This window comes from Ylistrum balloti, unplaced genomic scaffold (assembly GCF_031769215.1).
Source record: "Ylistrum balloti isolate Yb309-2 unplaced genomic scaffold, AGI_CSIRO_Ybal_v1 Utg370556, whole genome shotgun sequence".
Taxonomy (NCBI): Eukaryota; Metazoa; Mollusca; class Bivalvia; order Pectinida; family Pectinidae; genus Ylistrum; species Ylistrum balloti.
In genome coordinates, this window is record NW_026782350.1 from 172,696 (window position 1) to 188,627 (window position 15,932).

A 15,932-nucleotide genomic window follows, 5' to 3' on the forward strand; every position below is an offset into this window, starting at 1 on the left:
TACTTTTTTTGACACAAGACATTAAAACTTTCAATACCTCATCAAAGATAGATCTACGGGGCTTCTTTTGCATTTTCAATAACTGGTCTTTCGACTGTCATAAAATATATCAGTATTAAATATACAGAGATCATGTGATACACATTATGATTCAAGTTGACAGGTACAAATAAATGACTATGACGCAATCTCTATCATTAAATCTCTCAAATCAAATGATTCTACGCTAGATTTCATAAAAACTTTTCTCAGAAGTTTTAACAATATTTAGTGTGAGGAATATACATAAAAACATTGATGAGGTGGTACAAAAAAGTCCTATCGACTTGGTATCCATTTTTGAAATAACATCCGTTAGAGATTAGTACGATCAACACACACGAGTTACCTGTAAAACATGCTTGACCCATAAATAACGGGTACCCGTACAAACAAAGGAACACACAAGGGCGATACGATATATTATTTGCCGTCCCCATCAATAAACCACTTTAACACACTTCCGTTATAAACAGACGTACCTGTTGCTTCTATCCACTGAGTGGTGCTGGTTCCGATGTTTGGTGACTTCACCAGTCTCTTATACATTGAACTCTCACGATCGTTCTGACGGTTCCAAAACCTAACTCCACGTGGTTTGGCGACAACGAGGCTGTCCATTCAGGTGTGGTAGTGTTACCTGTATGTACCCCTAGCCAATCCATACACACACATACATCTCGATAGAGTGTAAATAGCAACAGATCCTACGAGTCACAGGACCCGTCCATCGAAAATCTAGTCTTTGTTTAGCTTCATAAAGATCTTTGAGTCCTCGTGTCCACACACACACACATATATATATTTCACACATACCTCTCTTACAAGACAAATATACTTCACAATATATCAGAATATATTCTCCTTTACCCCATTCCACTTATTTTTGTGTTATTTTATAAAATACAGTTTCTCATGCGATCGGTATACAATGACGTAAATACCAAGATACCTTTCTGTAAACACAAGGAACTTTTGTCAGTCTTGATAAATTCCAATATTTTTACTCCATCTAGTTTGTCCATCAATAACATATACCGTCTCCTGCCCAATTGTACCAAACTGTACACAAAATGTCCGACTGTACACGGGGAACTGACGATAGCCATTTTAGTCGGCGTTCCTTCACATGGGTGTATCCCAAGTCAGCAGAGGAACCGAATAGCACGGTAACCTAGGTAGTGTTGAATGGTGAGCTTCACGCCCTAGCGCTAGCACGTGGTCCTGTTCTATTTACCTGGATTTTGTTCGCTTAAACATTGAGTACATCTAGTGCCTAGCCCTGACTATTCAACCCGACTGTACCCCCAATAGAAACAATACGGCGGAACACAGATTATTAAAAGTTCGAAGATTTCGTTGAACACGTTCTCATTTAAATACTCATTTGTGGGTTTTCCCTTCCTGTCAATCACCAGAACGCGGGATTTTCCCTCCTTTACTCACGTGAGTAGCGATACTAAGTAATCTCTAGACCAAAAGGCCGTTTGGTATTTATAGTGTTACCATAACAACCTAATTAGGACATCAACTTTTCAAAGTTTTCTACCTCCCTAGCGTGGCCCAGGTTTAAATACGATTGAAGAGGATTAATGTCCGTTTGTCGAGACCTTAATGCACAAACATCCGATTTCAATAGTCTTGAATTAGCGACGGCCATGTACACTATTCTAACCCACGGAGCTTTAAAGGACGAAAAGGGTAGCAAGATTAGTCAAATTATATCATTACTATTATTTTCACTTAGGCATAAAATTATCCTTTAAAACTTGACACCAATAGTCATTCTTAGTTTAGACATAACGAGATGACGTATCATTCAGATATGAAGTTCACTCTAAATTGTGCCGAATTCACCGATATTCCATTGATAATTAAACAACTATCTTTGTCGAGTTCAGATGTGAAGGAAAATCCAGTTTTTAGGACGCCAATTAAATCGTCAGTTTCCAGCAGTCAGAACTGTGAAAATCGTGGTGGGACAACACACTCAAGTTAGGAAACTCGAGAGAACTTCTTCCCTGACGGGTGAGCTATTTAAGTATGAGAGAGGCTGCTATTGCCTAATTGTCTTGGGAAATAAATGAAACGAAAGTTAGTTCCAAATGTCAAATTTGTACTATTTGTACGAAGTCCATGACAACCCAGCGTTTTGTGATTTCCTTACAATGTTTGAGATGAAAATACCATTATAAATATATATATACAATATATAACAAGTACTGTTACCATAGCAAACAAAAATACCTGAACATGTTCCTAGTATCCATGACAACCGGTCATTGTTGATACCGGTCTTCATGTCAACTGTTCTAAAACACTCACCATAAAGACATGTAATACCTGTCACTGCTAAACACTGGAATCTAACGGATCACTGATATTGATAACGGTGACACACATAAATAGATAGAACCCATGTCGAGATTCCTGAGATATGAGATTCTACACCCGACCTCTTCAGGAATCTTGTGAGGGTCTTTCCCTTTCCAAGAGATAATACAAGTCCTATGGTGGACCCGAGTTCTGATCTTGGTGATAGTTGCAGTCCCGATCTTGAGTTGATTTTTCCAGTCAGTGAAGAATTTTGGAGATATTTTCAGTTCCAAGAGAGGGACACGTACAATCTGAGGAGATTAATAGGTCTATCCGACTTACTGTATCCAATAGAATCAGTTTCCGATTGTAATCCGTTGTCTGGTCTCTAGGGCAACTGTTTTCGCGAGGTACCGGTTGTCTGAGGGTACTTGGTCCTAGGAGGTGCCCGTAGTTACCCTGTCAGAGTGTTGACCATGAGTGAGACCCTAGGCTTGTAGTTTAATGTACATAAAACCCCGCGTGTCTTCACACAACGACAGGTAGTTATGTCGTCCTAATACAGGTATTCAATACATGGGGTTCCCGAGGGGCATCACTACATAGAAATAAAAGGGGGCGTTCGAGGGGATACCCCTAGAAAGATGTTACAGAAGGCGCCCGTGGGGAAACCCATGCACAAGAATAAATTGGGGCGTTCGAGGCGATTCCCTACAAATGTGTAACATGGAGCACCGTAAGGACAAAGGCATCCCACCACAGGTGTAAAGGGGCCTCCGAGAGGAAAACCTATACAGGTAAGGGGGAGGGGATAGTGTACACAAGTATAACGGGAACAGGGAGGTCATCTCTAGAGATAATTAATGCTAAGTTGAAGTTAATAAGTTATGAAGTTAGTATCTATTATATGGTATATTTCTGATGTATGTAATCACCCTGTAAATTTGATCATTTTTAAGTAGCAGATATAAATACGAATTCTAGTTGATAAATTGGGGATCATAATCGCCCGTCAATACCTGACCTTGTATACGAAACAGAAGTACTCAATAGTCAGCCACAACCAGATCAGTTTACATTAGACCGACACAGAGAATCTTGACACCCGTCTGTACCCGACAAGTAGCTGATCTAGTGTTACAAGTCGTATCATCATGTTCCCGTCACGTAATACCTGTCAACAGTAGCAGGTTTTTTTGTACCAACTTAGTTAAGGTGGTATCCTCGACCCCTGTTGCTGTACTTATCTGAGAGTGAAACAAAGGGCAGTAACTAGGAGATCAGAATTCAACATAGGGGCAGTAGATGTGCTCTGAACCAAAATATTTAAGTTTAGATGAAATTTGAATTTCTCATCTTCTGTTATTCAAACATTCCTACATAGAAAAGTGTGGTCCCTCGAACACGTCAAAACCAGACCTCTCATATTGAAGACCTGGACTGCAATAATGTAAACCAGTTATAATGAAACAGGCTATTGTTTAATTTTATAACTGCAACGACCACGCCTCATTTACTACAAAGAAGTGCGTGATCGTTGATTTAGCCGTATCCCGGTAATGTATAGGGTGCAATGATGAACACGGTAAGTTATCATGTTTTGCCCCGACCATCGTACGTGCTAGAATTATTGATTCTGTGGGGATTTAGTAAAATTCGCCCAACAGGGCTGGTGACGAGTGTCCACAATGTGTAACTCAGGGTTCCTTGATTTAGCTACCCTAGAATGTTACTATAATATCAGACTAAAACACTGCCATACAAACAACACAGGTTACTTTAGGTCATTTGCGGGAAAATGACGGATGTTAAAGGTTACAGATGAAATGACAGATGTCAAAGGTTATAGATGAAATGACGGATGTCAAAAGTTAAAGATGAAATGACGAATGTCAAAGGTTATAGCTAAAATGTATTTTAGGGCGATTTAAACAATGGACGAAAATATGGGGAAAATCCCCCCAAAAACACCGGACGAATGTTTCTCCGTAAACAATGAAATTCAAAATACAACGAAAAAGATTTATATTTGTACCAAATAAAAGGTGACCCAGCTGGTGTGTTCCCTACTTCCAATTTGACTGGACAGTGTTAACTATTGGACGATATGCAATGGTTAACCAAACTACCAACGAAAGCCACGACGACGTTAGACTTTCTCACAGCTACCGGAAGTTAACCTTTTGAGTGGAGTGTTTGCATCTATAAATATATATACAATACCATACACCGAGATTTTCATCGAAACTGTTTGCCTTATCAGTTAGTTGATCAAATAAAAGGCCTGTAACAAGCAAAAGTAAGTTTCGTTGACCCAAGCATTTGGCTTTCATATCAAGGCAAACGGGTGGTGTGCCTTAGACACCGGAGCGAGTTAGACATCGGAAATAGACAGTAGACGTATGGAAAGCCAACAGAAGTAAACGAAAGGTGCGTCTCGAGGCACTAAAAGTAAACGGTAAGTGTGCGCCCCTGAAACAGGAAGTCGACGGTAGGTGTGCCCTCATGACATTGAAACTATATGGTTAGTGTGCCTTAAGATACTCCCTATCGAACTCACTGAAAAAGTCAGTAATGAGAAAGGAAGACTAAAATAGAATTGCTTGGCGACACGAATTTTGTCCCTTAAATTGTTAACAGGGAAGCCCCCATCACCAACATTTCTCGGCGTCACTGGACACGGGTTACATACACATTGAAACCATGTAAACATATATTATTCTGGTCGTGTCACACGGCCAGTGTTGTCAAGTCGACAGCCAAATCACAGAAATAACAAGCACGTTCCGAGGGAAGGTCGCTCTCTGTCAGCGCCGTCCTTTTACAACACACTTGTAGAAAACCGTGACGGCTAAAATTGAAGACGGCCGCGCGCATTGTCCGGCTTTTTAAGAAGTTCAGAATGTCCCATCTCATATCGCTTCGTTCATAAAAGAACAGCATGTCTTAACAATTTCTGAATAAAACTTGCTGTGAAATTGGAAAAACCGTAACAATGAAACAGATATATGAGTGTTACTGCAGCGTGAATATTTCTGTACGGTTTCTCACCTGCTCTACGCCGTTCAATGGATTTGGACACAATCATGATATCGATAACACTGTTTTACGGTCAACTAAAGACCAATAGTCACACTCCCTCTACAAGGTAGGAACCACTCAAGTCAGGACAGATCCAAGACCAAATACATACACACAGGGTTTAAGTCCGTAAGATCATATTTCATTTAAACACAATTTTATTGTATAATCATTCAAGATTCGTATGTGGGATATAAATACTATATACACACTAGAAATATACTTTTATTAAATGTAAAAAGAAAATACTGAGACCGATATGTTTTACAACAGAATGACTATTGCCTTGATATACGAGACTTGACTGAGCCTGGTGGGTATGACACTACTTTGGTTTTACATAGTATTTTATGTGGAGAATATGGAACACTCTTTTACAGTGTCTGCTCTGTCATTTATGGCTGGATGTAATATAATTGTTTGGTTTGTATGTCTCAGATATCTCTTGTAAATGTATATTAACATTTGACACTTTAATGTAAATAACTGATTGCTTTGTTTACTACTGTTTAACAGCAACAGAGTCATTTCAGAAGGTTGCAATATGTTAGTGTAATCCCCCATAGTGATGTATACCAGACTGAAGTATACCACACTACCAGTGAGTTCCAGCAGGATATCCCAACCTGCAAGAGTCGTTAGGAACGACGCCTAGCGTGAAAGTGGATGGGGACCGAGACTGTCCGAACACCGACGTCCATCAACGCCTAGCGACGTCACGAAGACATGGCGGGCATCAAAATGGCTAAATTCGTGGGCCCAAGGGGATGGACAAGGCCAAAACAGCTAAAAACTACATTATTTCAAAAAAATCCTCTCTACATGGAAACGTAACTAAAACTAAACACTAAAATAAGTTCTAAAACATTAAAAAGTGGCAGAGAATGAACAGCATATTATTTTGGTCCAAAGTTCATGGTCATTTGACCAGATAATTTCTTTTTAGCTCGATCAATAAAGTGCAATATTACCAAGGTCCCGGGTTAGATCCAAAGCGGAGGCACTGATATACATAACGCCCTCTGTTACATGTAGATCGTGTACCTTGACTAAATCCACAAACAATCTTAAGAAATCCTTACAGAAACATGGTTATCGATTTACTGTTATCAATGTCAGTGTGTAAAATGTTGATCTGTCCACGGTGTCTTTTATATCGTCTAACGATGTTCTGGGGTTAAGCTTTAGATCAGAAGGACGGAAGGAGGGGGTAAAACGACCCATATCACAACTGGAAAATCTTAACACTAAAATATTTTTCGTCGTTTGTTATATTGTAAGCACTGAGTAGGCGATGTGTTCCGTTTTTATACAGTTTTCCTGGATAATGCCAAACTATATCTTGTATTTATGAAGTAAAAAAGTTTGTACAAAAGACACTTGTGACAGCATAGTTCGATACCATTCTATAATTAACTACAGTACAGCCATTCAAAGACGTTAACTGTTTACTGTTTTTTTTTGGTATCCTCCAAGGACTTGTCAACGATACTAAGGGCGTAAACAGTAGATCGTGAATAGGACATCCGGTCACCTTTAATTCGACGGCTAAAGTAACTTAAATGAGAACATAACAAGTGCGATACCACAACCGACCATAGCAAAGGTAGACAATTCTGGTTATGTCGAACTTAAATATCACTTCCTGTTACGAGTTATAACCAATATAAAGCACACTCCACAAATGAAGAATCATAAATACATTCTTTCTGATGAATTAATACTCTTATCTTCCTAAATGTCACACAAACCAAGGATCACCTTTTCCATAACGTACAAACATACACAAGGAAGAGTGCTTGGACTTAATTTATATCTGTGACAGTCACGTGTTTATTGGAACAACTAATGATATTACCGGGTCCCTCGGTCCCGAACCATCATTAATTATCGCCTAAAAGAATTTGGCAGTAACGATACTACTTGTCTTTGATAAATCACCGTAACAGTAGTGATACTATTGTAAAACAAATCATTTATTTTCAATTTCAAGTATTTTCCTCGACATTTTACAAAATCTTGTCGATAAAGTATACCAGGATAAAAAAATCCCCCGATAAAACATACCAGACTACAGATCACTTCTAATTCCAAAGAACCCAAAAACAAACACTCAAGACCAAGGTAAATCCCCGAGGATCTATATCATGTTAAGTTTAGACGTAGGTACAATCCCGAGGGGTCAGGAACGTGTACTTGCTACCCATTCCTGAAGTGTAACGAAGTACCCCTCTCCACGCCGCGGCACGTTTAGTCACACTCATGATGTTTGCCGATAAACTTATCGTTTAAAATACAGAGTGGCATTTTCTCTACCATAAAGATTGATTTTTTAAACAATATACAGACTTAAGTCAATAAAAGTCAAGAACAGTCTAATATATACAAATGATTTCTATCAAACTCGGTAACGGCTATATTTGCTTAGTATCACCAGTAGTCTGAAAAATAAGATAACGTTTTCGATATTGTCAACAATTACAAGCACGTTAATACAAGTTTAAAGAGAATTTCGTATGATTGTTTAATCAGTTATATTCGCATTTTATTGACCGTTATAGTATAGCAATATCTCAGAATTTGGGTCCCATTCCAACGATAACACATGTTTATTTTCCCAATCCAAGCATTCAAAATTCGGAATGTTAAACGTGATCTATCAAGTACAGGGTGAACATTTTATTTCTTTCAATAAAAAAAATATACAAAAATTAGATCAAATAATGAATTAAACTGCATCTTACAGCTGTTTCTTTCTTCTAGGACTCGTCAGTGATGCTGAAGGTCTACATTTAAGTCAAAATCTGCCGAACAGTAACGTCGGATTACACACGACTGGGGAGATCTCGGATTACTAGCAGCCGTGACGGTATGACGTGGTGATTTTTTAACCCATGCCAAGCAAGTCTTCAGTCGTATCGATCTTAATCTAACCATTGTGATAGACGCCTGTAAATCTAATAGTTTTTGTCAGTTCTTACGTATGACCTCATGCGTCTTTTGACTGGGCTGAAATAAGCGCCCGGTCATGAACTGTTTACCTGATAATCCCGTTCGTAGGAAGTCAAAGTCGACAAGTCCTATCATACCGGGGACTCATTCTACGTATCTAGTATACAAGCATTTCTATCGCTCTGTTTCCGGTATGACGTTGTTGGGGCGATATTGAAGGATCGTTCGGACATTGAGAGGAACCGTACAGGATGATAAATGACAATGCTTATCGGGCACCATTAGTAATCATTGAAAAAATACAAGTTGGTACGTGTTCCTAACATGGTTGTACATATACAAGTTCATTTTAATGTTCAAACAATCTTAAAATCAATTTTGCAGTTAAACAATGTTTCAACATTTGAGATCGTAGCCTGGAAGATGTTTGAATTCGGCATACGCTTCAGGATTTTACACCAAGAAATAATTTCGATACATTAGAGCGACGAGACACGAACCCAAAATTACACAAATTGTTAGCATCTTTAAATACACATATAAAATTAGAAAGATTTGACAAATAATTAATTAAACAGCATTATATTGCTGACTCTTCACTAGTCCTATCTCAGAGAAATATTTCTCTTAACAAAAATGAAGACCCTTCTGACAAAAGGGACCCAAATTCATCGACCTGAACGTGTTTTTTTTTTCAATTCAAATTCTACAAAACTAAACCGTATACATGTATCTGAGGCAACGCTCGGCGAAGCGGTATTCTGAAGATCGAAGACATGATAGGTACCGATCTGTAATACTTATATTCCGGGTCGATAGATCACCGTTACCGATTCGTAACCGGATATTATTGTAGTCTCCGGCTCTCGACGTGACAGGCAGCTAGCGTCCTGTACGCAGATATAGAGATTATCACACACTTTAACGTTCTGCCGCGTTTTTGTACTCGTCACCACTGACCGCGTAATTAAATGTAATGATATCTGTTGCTGTTTTGATCTAAACCCGATTCTATTATGCTTTTGGCTTTAAATGAATCTGCAAGGTTTGGTTGGCCTGTTTTCGGTACGTGTGTAATATCACCAGATGTCATGCTACGTGTCCATGTTACGAAATTTCAGTAGGATTGTACTGTAAAATGACATTGAATAAAACTTCTTGATCTCGTCACCTGTTGATAACACAACACGAAGTCTAACTTTATATTTAATTCGTTTGAATGACGCAATGTTGATTCTTTATACTGTTACAACACCGGGAATCTCCAGTTCGACGTAATTCCTTTTTAACAATAAAATCTTAACAAGGTATACAGCATCTTGTTGCTGAGGAACTGAAAGATGTCACGAGACTGACAGTAGATGACACAGAACTTGTTTGGCTATGTTGTATCTAAATCATTGTAAGGTGCTACTGGTCCGTTCTTTATATCTTAAAGCCCCAATATACGTAACATTCACCAAAACTTTAGTGTAGAATTACACATAATTATTGAGATATTCACTAAGATGTAGTTAAAATTAAGTTATTCAAACAATAGTTACCATGCATAAAGTATTGATATATGAGCAGTTGAAACTCGCTATTTGTAAACACACCTCCATTTTAAACACGCCGCCATCGAAATTACGATTGTTGTCGAACACGTCGGAAAGTTCATGACCTGATCTCGCGAAGAGTTGAGGTTTCTACTTATAGAGGAAGCACATGCAGATATGTCTACGGTAAGTTTTTGTTTACAAACATTGTTTGCGAAGTCTTGTCGTACACTTGAGGTATTCCTGTGATAAACATTCAGTTTTTTTGGGAAATTATTAGAAGGAATAATTAGTTTAGAAACGATACGACGCACAATTATAACGTAAGAATTCAGAACTGGCCTGATGTATGATTGGAAAGAAAGGAAGCGACTGGTGGACGTCTGTACTGTGTCTGCCATGTTTACACGCGGAATATACGCATGCGCAATGTCATCGCTACGAGCGGTAATGTATGAATTATTGTGGGTCCCAAATTGTTTATTTTCCGATTTTTTCAATTTTTATTTAAATTGAAAACAGTTTTATTTTGTTTAATTAAAGGAAAGTATTTGTTTTGTTACATATATTACGGGGAAAATAAGATGAAGTTTGTTTTTTTATAGTGATTTTTACGTGTATTGGGGCTTTAAGTCTTACTCTATATTGATGTATAGGCTCATAGGTATCGTAATAGACTTTATTTACTTTACAACAATTGCGAAACAAGTTATGTCATTTTATACTTATCACTCTTGTTGGCCCGGATGTAAGCGCGCGAGGGGTCTTATTGTGGGAGGAAACCGGAGTACCCGGGGAAAACCCACGAGATCGGGCTGGTGACCCCTTACCTTTTCGCGTCCGTTCAGGGAATCGAACCTCGGTCGGCTAGGTGAAAGGCGAGTGCTTTACCACTGCGCCACCCATAGGTTTGGTTATGTACCCAATAACACGGTCCTATTTACACCCGGATACGATAATTACACGAACAATACGACAAAACAGGATACCAATGACATACTAATGCTTCAGAATATAAAAAGCATTTAAACTGTTCCTCAAATACGTAAAAATACTTGTGATCATACATAATCACTGTCAAATTATATCTCAAGCGTTTTCTCTGCCTAATCAGGAAGTTATTGTGAAAACTACCGTTACGTAATGTGATAGTTAATTTTAAACGAGTAACGGATCCGGTATTATTAAAGTCAATACAGTGAAAATACTAATTTTTGACTAGTCATGCTAGTATGTGAACCAACCGGGTGTGTGTCACACTACCTGTCCAGGTCCTGGCATTTCAATGCTATAGTGCTGTACGTCTGTGAGACAACGCCCAGAGACAGCAGAAGTCACAGAGACAGAAAACCTGTAACTAACTAATCAACTAAATGACATTTCAATGCGATAGCACTATAAAAATGTCAGTGAGACAGTCCAGAGATAGGAGGAGTCACGGAGAGGGATAACTTGGTCAGTGAGATAGCCTAAAGAAAGGAGTCACGAAGACGGAAAACCTGGAACCAACCAATCAACCTAGCAACCAAACCACATTTCAATGCGATGACACTATAAAAACGTCCGTGACTTCTTTATCCTTACGTCGCCAGAAAACTGATGTCCGTCGATGAGCCAACGATTAGTCACTAGATATAAGAAGTCATGGTGACGGGAAGCCTGTAACCAATAACGGTCCTTCCTCCTCACGTCCTGTGTAATACTCCTTATCTGATACATGTATCTGACTAGTCACTAGATATAAGAAGTCATGGTGACGGGAAGCCTGTAACCAATGACGGTCCTTCCTCCTTACGTCCTGTGTAATACTCCTTATCTGATACATGTATCTGACTAGTCACTAGATATAAGAAGTCATGGTGACGGGAAGCCTGTAACCAATGACGGTCCTTCCTCCTTACGTCCTGTGTAATACTCCTTATCTGATACATGTATCTGACAAGTCACTAGATATAAGAAGTCATGGTGACGGGAAGCCTGTAACCAATGACGGTCCTTCCTCCTCACGTCCTGTGTAATACTCCTTATCTGATACATGTATCTGACAAGTCACTAGATATAAGAAGTCATGGTGACGGGAAGCCTGTAACCAATGACGGTCCTTCCTCCTCACGTCCTGTGTAATACTCCTTACTGATACATGTATCTGACAATACTAGATATAAGAAGTATCTGTAACCAATGACGGTCCTTCCTCCTCACGTCCTGTGTAATACTCCTTATCTGATAGATGTATCTGACTAGTCACTAGATATAAGAAGTCATGGTGACGGGAAGCCTGTAACCAATGACGGTCCTTCCTCCTCACGTCCTGTGTAATACTCCTTATCTGATACATGGATCTGACCATTGGTCCTTTATTAAAGCAATGAGAATCTTCATGTGACCAATTCTGAATTTAAAGGAAATTCGTGAAAAGAGCCATTTCTACGTGTATACAGCCGTAATTAAACAATAACGACCCCTGGTCCGTTCAAACAGGCTCAGACTTCGCTGACGAAAAAAACGGGCAAAAACTTGTAAGCTCGGATAAAACTGTCTACTCAGAAAAGGGTTAAGAATTCTTAGCTGACGAAGGCTTTACTTACGAAACTCAAGAATCACAGTTACGTATTTTCTGGTATCATTACATTCGTGGATATATTAATGTAAAGCTGATGAAACTATCTACATACGTATTTAGAACAGGATTATGATAATTTGTACTTATTATATAACTCCGAATCCATTCTACACAAAATTGCTAATAGCTTCTGAATCGTCCTGATAAATTTACAGTCTCGGTAACGGATACTTCCTCAATTCAATACAAGTTTTAATACTTAGTTGAAGTAGAATCCAATATTTAAGAAAGTGACATTTAGAATATCCGATGGATTAGTATAAAGCGAGCGTTTCTCACATTCAAATCCTGGTAAGATAAATCAAACATTACGTAATTTTGACACATTGTACACTATCGTAATGGAAAAGAAATCGCACGAGTTCCTAAAACGTTGTAGGAAATTGAAGTCAATGCTGGGCCAATGACGGAATTAAATGTACTTTCTCCTACATCTTTTTGGAGAGAAATCTTACTTCTCAGAAGTCATTGTAAAGCTTTTAGTTGTGACTGACGGAGTACATTTTCATTGGTTAGTTTATTAGGTACGGTAAATGTCAGAATTAAAACTGTTTCCTTTAACAACTGGGTGTTACTAAAGGCTGGGGTATTGGCCAGCTTCATGTTTCGTTTATGGTCGCTTCCGATTAACAGCTAAGGTCATTTAAGGACGTGTTAGATTAGGGTATAAGAGGAAAGTTCCCAGACAAAACCCACCAACCTGGTACCTGTCCTTAGCGACTACCCCTCGTAGGCCTCGAACCCGCGACCCACAGGTGGCGGGCCAGTGGTAAATCATGTACATCAACAGTAAACTTCGTCACTTGTCAAGGCTGCATGGTAAAAACTCATCATTTATAGCGAAAATTGGAATTAGATTTTCTGTCTTGATTTGCAGGCTATAATTCTAAATATGAAATTAAACACATTTGTTTGGAAGGGGGATTAAAAACTGCTTTATAACTGTCTAACATTATAACACATTTTCGTCATAATTGTATTTCTGATCAAAGTATTTTTTAAAAGTCAATATGAAATTGTTAAGCCATCTATCCAGATCTTAAGCTGCAAACATATGAAGATTAAATGGCTCATTTACCTGACACCGATCCATAGTCGTGTTTATACCTGTTCAACTGTCTACAACATTGGTTTCAAAAGGCCAGTCAAAGTATAGATATCAAATTCAGTTTCTAAAACTATACAGCTAAATATCCATAAAGGAGATAATAAGAGTTGGAAACATTTAGAAGCATGGAACTTTAAAGCAATCACAGTGAAGAGAAAATGTTTTTTTTTTTTTAAGATTTCTTTTTCTTTTTGTGTAACTGATCTCTATGATTTCCAGTTTACTGTAACATATTCTTGTTTCAATGAAAGTATTGGTCAATTACTATGTAATCTTGATCCGACCAAGACCTAAATGAAGACCTATATTTCTTGATCTGACTAGGACTAAATAAAGACCTATATTTCTTGATCCGACCAGGACCTTAATAAAGACCTATATTTCTTGATCCGACTAGGACTAAATAAAGACCTATATTTCTTGATCCGACCAGGACCTTAATAAAGACCTATATTTCTTGATCCGACCAGGACCTTAATAAAGACCTATATTTCTTGATCCGACCAGGACCTAAATAAAGACCTATATTTCTTGATCCGACTAGGACTAAATAAAGACCTATATTTCTTGATCCGACTAGGACTAAATGAAGACCTATATTTCTTGATCCGACTAGGACTAAATAAAGACCTATATTTCTTGATCCGACCAGGACCTAAATAAAGACCTATATTTCTTGATCCAACCAGAACCTTAATAAAGACCTATATTTCTTGATCCGACCAGGACCTAAATGAGGACCTATATTTCCTAAGGCACAGAGGACTTTCATGATCAGGTGTGGAACTTGATGTTACAATGAATGGAGGTATATATAAACCAGGTCAGGTAAAAGGTTCTCAAGATAGGACATTCATTTATATGCTTCCTCCCCCATCCTGAAATAAATGGCCAGTACATAAAAATGCCCCCCCCCCCCCCCCCCAGGCCGACTTTTCTTGAATAAATTGCAGGGTCATAAACACCTTCCTCCCCCAATGTTAATATAGGAGCAATAAAGACTGACCCCCCCCACCACTAGTGATCAATTTTTCCATAGAACCCCTATGTCTTTGTCAGTTCCTTGTAATTAACTATGATTCAATAGCCATATATATATATATGATCAATGAAGTAATAGCAACAGTAGGGACAACCCAATTGTCAAATTTCCCAAGCAACTTTCCCCTTTATCAAGACACAAGTATTACATAAATTACATCACATACACACAAAATAAAACAAACTTATAAATCTAAATCGAGAGTGGTGGTGTAAATTTAATTGTCTCATAATCCCTTCTGCAATGGACACCCCAAGTTGTTATATCTAAGATGGTGATTAAAATATCAGAAATGTTTTATATCAATCTTGGTATGTTTTGTGCTGTAGTCACTGAGCGTATATGTGATCGCAACGAAAACAATTGCATATATATCACCATAGTGTAATACCACATTATATATTATCTTGTTTTCTAGATAAGAACTGATCACACAGGCCACCTGTATGTTAGAAACTTCAACGTTTACTTTTTTTGTGTCTTGTTTGATTTCCAGTCTTCAATTATGTTTCACCTACCTGAAAATGATGAACACACCTGTCTTTAAGGAACTTTATTTCGAACATTTTGTGTCTCAATCTCTACTGGGATACATTTCACCTGCAACCAAATGATGAACACACCTGTCTTTAAGGAACTTTATTTCGAACATTTTGTGTCTCAATCTCTACTGGGATACATTTCACCTGTAACCAAATGATGAACACACCTGTCTTTAAGGAACTTTATTTCCAACAATTTATTGTGTCTCAATCTCTACTGGGATACATTTCACCTGTAACCAAATGATGAACACACCTGTCTTTAAGGAACTTTATTTCCAACAATTTATTGTGTCTCAATCTCTACTGGGATACATTTCACCTGTAACCTAACAAAGAATGCATTATCTCTGAATGGTATGATCACACAGGTCACAGTGACTTCAAGAAGTACTTGAAACATTTTTGTTGTGTTCTGTGTAACTTCCAACCTTCCACAACGGTATACCTCACTAGTGTTATATGTATAGGGGTAAGGATTAAACCTATCTGAATTTAATACGCCACACTGGGAAAGTTTGCCTGTTGAAAAGCCCCGTTAATTCTCAGGACACTGGCTGCATATTATATCATGAATCACAAAAAAACTTTATTATATATACACACATCAATAACCTTATTGAAAAGGGCAAGCCCCGATCATTTTCTGACGTACTTCATTTTTTTTATTGAAAGGGTAAAACCCAAACGT